Genomic DNA, 8,245 nt, shown 5'->3' on the forward strand with positions numbered 1-8,245 from the left:
AGGAGAAAGTATCTAAATTAAGGACATGGGAGGAATCTCACAGCCAGACGCTCTTCTTGCTGTTTGCTTTTGAACAGCATAATTTCTTGCTTAACTTGCTGGAAATTTTTTCCCTATCTGATGTTTAACTGTTTTTGTGCATTAAATAAACAGCTTTCCAAGTGTCTGAAGTGTAACTATGAATTTCAGTAGATAGCAAGCTGCCTGAAAGACAGCCTCTGTGGTGCTCAGCATGGCAAAACCCATGTGCTTTTGTGGATGTCCATGTAGACATAATTCTGTGCCAGGAAAACAATACATTAAATAAAACAGGTGGTGTTCAGAACAAACACATAGTTAGCTCAGAGTGCCAATGTGCCATTGTCAGAGGAAACCCCAGGTGTCTGATCAGTAGAGATATAAAACCTCCCATCTGGCAAATCACCCAAACATGAAAATACCATGAGAGTGTGTAGGACTAGACAATGAAATTAGTGGGCAGCTCTCTCACAAGCCACTGATCCACGCAGTGTAAGTCACAGATCTGCTGTTTCAAAGAGGCACAACGCATTCACACTTGGCCAAATGCTGATTTAGGCCAGACCAGCAGCCCAGGCTGTGCAGGTCAGTGCATGTCCAGCACAGCCAAAGAGCACTGCTCTAGCAGTGCATGAGCTGAGAGAAATTCTGCTTCACCTCAGCCGTGAGTCCCAGCTAACAGCATGAAATCTGTGCTGTGTGTTCATGGGCAGGGACACCAGCCTGGGCCTTGGCAGAAGGTGCAGTTGCTCTGTTTGCACAGGGTGTGTGGCCTCAGCAGAGGATCATTCCAGCTCAACAACAACAAATCCTACCGAGTATCCCGGGGTTTCATAAGTAATGACTACAACACCCTTCAGAAACTCTGTTTCCTACAAATGTTCATGTCTTTGTTTGTAACAATCATCCTTTCGTGTACTAAAATAAACATTGCTGAAGGATACAAAACAGTACTTACTGAATTCTTGACAAGATTTTCATGCTTGGTCTCCTTTGTTACAGATTCCTGGTGGGGTGCTGGTGGAGAGGTGCACTTGGTTATAGAAAGGTAGGGACCTGAAGGTGCAGGCTGACATCTAGTGACAAACTGAGGGAACATTTAAGGACCGGATATTCTCATTAGGCAAAGACTTTAATTCTTTAGGGACACTTAAGTATCTCAGCCCCTTAAATAACTAACCAAGGTCTTAATGTAATAACAACCTCCAATTGCATTTCCAGGTTTCCCTTTGAAATGCCTCTTCGGTGGAAATGCTGTTTCACTTTCCCAGTGAGTTATTCTGACACTCACTCTAGCAGTAAAAAAAGTCCAGTCCCCTTCATTCCCATTCACGACTGTCTGCTCTAAAATTGATTATTCAATTGAGTGTGTGCACAGAAACTCTGATTTAATTTTATCCCTGAGCTGGAGCAGGAGTAGATATGGGTGCAGTTCAGCTTAAGGACATTAGATTGAGAGCTTGGAACTTCTTTTTTTTAGTAAGGGTTTTTTCTCAAAAGAGAATTCCTATTTTTCCATTTAAAGGGGGTTACTGGAAATATATTTTTATAATTATGAGAGCAGTTAAAAGAATCTCTTCTAGGTACAATCTCAGAAGCAGTCAGTGCTATGAGTAGCCAGTTAACTCATTCCTGTGCTAAAGTGTAGCTGATAATATTCATCAGCAGATTTCTCTGCCTATGTCTGTGCATAGACTCAGAGTCCTTTTCAAAATCCTAACTGTAAAATAGAGACTCACAGGATGGCTGGGAAAACTGGGCCAAAAGATCAGCTGCAGACAGAAGCAATTTCTTTAGTTAATTTTTTTGAAACATTGACTTCCTGGTTGGAAAGGACTGATTATTATTCAGTGTGGGAAATAATAAAATAAGTTTTCTTACTCAGATACCAGCTCTCCCTTACTCATCCATTTCTTGGGACAATGAGATACTGTTTCTCCAAGGATTTGTGGTTTTCCTTCAGATCAGCTGAATGAGTATGGTCAGTTGTACAATGCCAAACTAACTGTTGAACACTGACTTCTAAAATCATTGTTCAATGAACCCTTCCACTTTCGCTCAGCTGAACCTCACACTGGATAAAACTGGTGTCTTGTGGACAATGATTTGTGTCTGTATTTGTGAAGAATTCTGATCTATGTCAGCACATTGACATCAGATGGGTGACTCCCACACCAGGGGGTTGTGCCAGCATTCAAAGGGTGTTTAAGGGGCTGAAAAAATGGTGTGACAGGAAGCTCAGGCATCTGGACCAAGGGGATAACAGAGTCCTGAATTCTCTGCGCCAGCACAGGCTGGAGCCCAGTTACCTGGAGAGCAGAGAAGGAGCTGGGACAAGGTGAACGTGAGCCAGCAGAGGAACAGGAGCTGGGACAAGGTGAACATGAGCCAGCAGAGGAACGGGAGCTGGGACAAGGTGAACGTGAGCCAGCAGAGGAACGGGAGCTGGGACAAGGTGAACGTGAGCCAGCAGTGGGCCCGTGCAGCACAGCCCAGCAGCATCCTGGGCTCCACTGGGCAGGACACTGCCAGCAGGTCAGGGGAGGGGCTCCTTCCCTCTGCTGAGCCTGGTGAGATACATCTGGGATGCTGTGTCCCGCCCTGGGCAGGTTACCCAGTTCTGGATTATTTACCAGGGAGGCTGCAGTATGGTGGAGGGCTTGGAGCATCTCCCATGTGAGGGGAGGCTGACAGAGCTGTAGGTGTTCAGCCTGGACCTCAGAAAGCTTTAATAGTGTGTGTAAATATCTGATGTGGGTGGGAATTAAAGAAGATGAAATCAGCCTCTTCTCAGTGTTGTCCAGAGAATGGATGAGAGGCAATAGGCAGAAATTGAAATTCCATCATTGAAATGTAAGAAGGAAAAAACCCCATTTCAAATGGTGTGGTCAAGCACTGGAACAGGTTGCCTGGAGAGAGCGAACAGTTTCCAGCTTTGGAGATGCTCAGAATCTGACTTAACACTGATTGTACTTCTTTAGCAACCCTGTGCTGGGCAGGGGCCTTGGATTGGGTCATCTCCACAAGCAAACCCAACTATTCTGTGCTTTTGTGTGATTTTCTGATAGCAAATAGATTGCTCTGGATATGTCTTTGTTCAAATACAGTGGAATTAGCATTAGTGTCTGTCTTGCTTGATGTTTATTCTGAAAAACTTCTACAAATTTTATGCCCTCAAATCATCTACTACTATGTATTTCAAATCACCTATTAAATTATTTTTTAAATGTTTTAATTGCTTTTAATTTCTGCTGAAATTGTGGAGAGGGCTCAGAGGAAATACAGTCTTCCCCCTGCCCATCAAAAGTCACTTCCTGCTGAAATCCAGCCCCTTGTTCATAGGCCAATGCAGTGATAGATATAGAGGTATAGAGAGCAAACCACGAGGTTCTGAACTGAAGATAAGAGATCCTACAGCAGTAGCAAGTAACTGCTCAGTTTGTACAGTGGATCATAAATAGGGAAAAGAAGAATCTGGTTTAAATTTCAGATATAGGATTACATTTTCAGAGATGTAAACTGATATCTTGAATTTTGAGCACACTTGATATAAAGTAATTCCAAGGAAAATATTCCAAAATGCATAATCCCTGTCCAGAAAAGAACATCACCCTTTGATAAGGTGCCATCTTTTTCACAGACAGAATCATAGTTCCAAAAGCTGTTTTATTGCCATGTTTTGCAATATTATGGTAATCTAACAATCTAACAGTATTTGGGAAATATTTCTGCTTGCTGGGATTGGGTGTTTTGTTGGAACTGCAGCAGTTATTAAAGAAAGAAGTGCCTCAGCCCTCAAAATCTGTGGAAAATGAATAACTTACAAGTTGCATTGCAAGGTAACATAATTTTTTTAATGCGATTTTCCCGATCTGGGAAAAACCCCAAATAATCTGAGATACATTTGCACTTTTATAGTGATCTGCCAGCCGTGCGGTCCCAGTGCAAAGCTCCCAGACTTCAGTGAAATGCATCTCTGTCAGAGACATTTCCCTTCCCTCTTGTCACTCCTCAGCCTCCACAAATCTGCCGTTTGTCACATTTCCTTCTCACCACCTAACAAGCAGAGGGCCCTTGAAAACAGAGGTGTCCAAGACTGATGCTGCCTCCCTCTGTGTTGCCGCCAATGTCCCCCTATCTCCTGATGCACATTAGCTGCTGTGAGCCAATGCAACAAAAACTCGTCTGCCAAACAAGCGGGGAATGGCTGCACTGCAGGATTGCCTCTTGGCTTCAGCACTGAAGGTTTCCACGGCCAGATTCTGCCATGAGTTTGATGCTAAACATGTCCATGGGGGACTCCCACCACCGCATGTCCCTAGACCAGTGTCTGCAATGCATTAGGCTGTCACTGGCCAGGGGCTGTGTACAAATCACAAACGGGACGGGACTGCCGTGAATGTGCATTGAGCTGTTTTATTTTCCAGCATCATTACATGGTTATGGCAATGGGAAGATGCCATCAGCTCACATCCCAGGCAGCAGACCAAGAACTTAATGTTACAACTTACTTTATAAGTTTTTTGACCAATCACACAAAGCAAAAGCACATTGACAGTAGTTCTGTCCAACCACTATAAGCACAGGTGCCTTTGGTTAAAACAATGCTTGCTTATTTAGAATACAATACCCGCTTGTAAGCCTTAAAACACAATGCACAGAGCTCCATTATCAAGCTTAGAACTTCCTAATATCTCGCTGGATATACTTTTCTGCAGCTTAGGGAGTTATTCTAGCCAAGCATTAATACATAGACTGTTGTTCATTTGTCCTTGCTATTCTACTTACATAACTTTTCTGCCGACTTATTTTATGTCTACTGCTTAGCTCTAATCGCAGTTCTGCGGTCTCTGAGGCCTGTCTTTTGCAGCTTTCCCAAAACCCTCTGATTTTATGGATTCCCACAATGGCCAACCGGGCTACGGCTGGCAAGGAGCAGCTTCCCTGGGTGTCCAAGGCGAAAAAGGCAGGGAGGGCGGGACGCAGCCGCGGCGCAGGGCAGGGCCGGGCGGGCAGCAGGCGGCAGCCGAGCGCCCGGCTCCCCCGGGAGCCTCGGGAATGGCCCGGGACAAAAGCTCCCCCTGCTCCGGGAGCCTCGCACCGCGGGAAACGGAGGCCTTGCTCCTCTCCCTCTGCTGCGCAATCCCGGTTTTCTGACTTTTGTTTTCCTGCGCCATCCAAACTGACTTTTGTTCTCCTGCTGCTGCGAGTGCTTACCCACGGGAGCAGCCTCCGGTTTGATGGCTCTGTGTGATGTGAAGTCACTGTCCTTAACACACAGGTAAAATACCTGGGAGGTAAAGTGTTTATTTCCAATTTTAAAAAATTAGGAAACGCAGCTGCTTAACACATCTTGTGTATCTGTAGAAGCAATGCGTGCAACTGAACATCACAGAAGGCAATAGAAGGAATTCCATAGAAGGAATCACGGAATGGATCAGGTCAGAAGGGACCATAATGTTCATCTGTTCCAGCCTTCCTGCTCAAGCAGGTTATCTTAGAACACAAGGCACAGGATTTTATCCACAAGGTTCCTAAATAACTCTAGTGAGGGAGATGCCACAGGCTCTCTGGGAAATCTGTTCCAGTGCTCCATTGCTCTCAAAGTAAAGAAATTTTTCATGTCCAGGTGGAACTTTCAGTGCATCAGTTCCTGCCCATTTTCTCTTGTCCTATTGCTCAGCAGCACCGAGCAGAGCCCAGTCCATGCTCTGACCCCTCCCTGCAGACACTGGCAGACATTAATGAGGTCTCCCCTCAGTCATCTCTTTTAGAGGCTCAGCATGCCCAGCTCGCTCAGCCTTTCCTCATAAGAGAGATGTTCCATCCCCTTGACCCCCCTTGTATCTCTCTGCTGGACCCACTCCAGGAGCTCCACGGTTGTTTTTACCGAGGAGCCCAGAACTGGGCACAGCATTCCAGACAAGGCCTCACCTGGCCTGAGCAGAAGGGCAGGATCTCCTCCCTTGACCTGCTGCCAAAGCTCTTCCCAATGCATCCCAGGACACCACTGGCCCTCCTGGCCTCAAGGGCACTGCTGGCTCACAGACAGCTTGTTGTCCACTGTGACCCCCAGTCCTTGTCCTGCTTTCCATCAGGTTGGGCCCAGCCTGTGCCAGGGGCTGTTCCTCCCCAGGTGCAGGACGCTGCACCTGCCTTTGTTGAACTTCAGACAGTTCTTGTCTGCCCATCTCTCCAGGTCCCTCTGAAGGGCTGCAGACCCCTCCTCAGCTTTGTGTCACCAGTGAACACCCTGAGCAGGCCTCTGCCCCTTCCAAGGATTGAGGTGAGACTGACTGGTTCCAGTTCCCTGTGTCCTCCTTCTTGCCTGTTTTGAGAACTGGGTGACATTTGCTTTCTTCCAGCCCTCAGGCACCTCTCCTGATCTCCATGACCTTTCAAAGAAGATCATGAGCCCCCTGGCCATGATGTCTGCCAGTTCCCTCAGCATTCGTGGATGCGTCACATCAGGGTCCATAAAAATTACAAATCACTTTTCACAGTTCAGTCTTGAACAAGTGACCCTGAACATTTGCCTCTTAAATAAACAAGATGGAGCAGCTAGAGAATGGAAATGAATGTTGGAAACTTAGAGGGGAAAATTTTGTTTTATAGCTCATTTTTTATAGCTCTGTCATGCCAAAAACATTTACAGACATTTTACAGCAGATAATTCCACCCAGTCCTCCTGCAGTTCAAAAATATCAAATGTCACCATTGCCACATTCACTTGCACCATCTTTTGACATGCTGCAGGGACTGGTAGTGATTCATAGGCACCAGTGTGAAAGCTGTGAGTTCTCCCAAGGCAAAGACATTTATGATTCATCCTGACTTGTGTAGCCTTTCTGGAAAAAAAGGTTTATCTGCAACAAGCCACCTGAGTTGCTTGTTTTCAAGCAAGCCAAAGAAACTTAATGAGAACGCTATGAAATGCAGAACGAACGGTGGGGAAAAAAAAATCAGAATACTTGTAACATTACTAAGACTTCAAGTCCTTTAAAGAAGGGTCCAGAAGTTCCTTTATGGATTTGCTTGCATCACACGCCTGCTTGTTAAAGGGGAGTAAGTGGCAGATGTTTGTAAGAGAAAGAAAAAGGGAAGTACCACAAAGATAAGGTGACAGACTTATCTCCTGCCTTGCTTTGTGCATCCATGACTGTTTCTGTGAGAGGGAGGAGGGTTGGTTATCGCAGGACATCTCATCTTTGAGAGGGTTCAGAGGAGGGATACAAGGATGATTAAGGGCCTGGAGCATCCCTTTCACAAGGAAAGGTGAGAGAGCTGGGCTTGTTCAGCCCCAAGAAGAGGTGACGGAGGGGGTGTAGAGCCTCCTTCACTGGAGACATTCGGAGGAAAGGTGAGGGAGCTGGGCTTGTTCAGCCCCGAGAAGAGGTGACTGAGGGGGTGTAGAGCCTCCTTCACTGGAGACATTCGAGACCCCTCTGGACACAATCCTGTGCCAAGTGCTCTGGCTCTGGGATGGCCATGCTGGAGCAGGGAGGCTGGACCCACTGTGTGCCCTTCCTGCCTTGACCCACCCTGTGATTCTGTGTGGTTCGTCTCAGTGTATCATTTACATAAACATAATACAGAGAGGATCTTTATTTATTTGATTTTATGTATATGGAAATAAAACCAGATGAGATAGATCAGGCACAAGGTACTTGTAACGTTATACTCACATCACTGTTATAAAGTTGATGTTAAGTACAGTAAATAATCGTATTGATGGCTCAAGTCCAGAACTAATGTAAAAGCAGAGAAGAGGTGGAACTTCTTAAATTAATAGCATTACAGTACAATCCTTCAAAACCTCCAACACTTTTAACATTTTAGCATTTCTTTTGCTGAAATAAATATTTTATCCCCTTTCATGTATTAGTAATATATTATATTAGTAACATACATTAGTAACATTTCTATTGCTAAAAGAAATATGTGTTTTATCCCCTTTTATGAGTTAGTAACATTTTATATTGCTTTCAGTAACACTTGAGATAAATTTTCAACTTCAGAATGAGCACCATCATTTTTTTGTTTTATAAACAAAAAAATGTTTTCCAAATTGTATATACTTTTTTGTCAGTTTCTCATTTCTAACAAAGACTCATAAAGATACTTTTTGAAGTTCTGGGAACAATACAGGATGTTTTTATGGAGATTTCCAGAGAAAAGATGACTTTAATGTTTCTGTCATCTGTAGCCGACAGTGGGTTTTTAAGGG

The sequence above is a fragment of the Passer montanus genome, unplaced genomic scaffold (genome assembly GCF_014805655.1).
Source record: "Passer montanus isolate IOZ18808 unplaced genomic scaffold, ASM1480565v1 scaffold22, whole genome shotgun sequence".
NCBI lineage: Eukaryota > Metazoa > Chordata > Aves > Passeriformes > Passeridae > Passer > Passer montanus.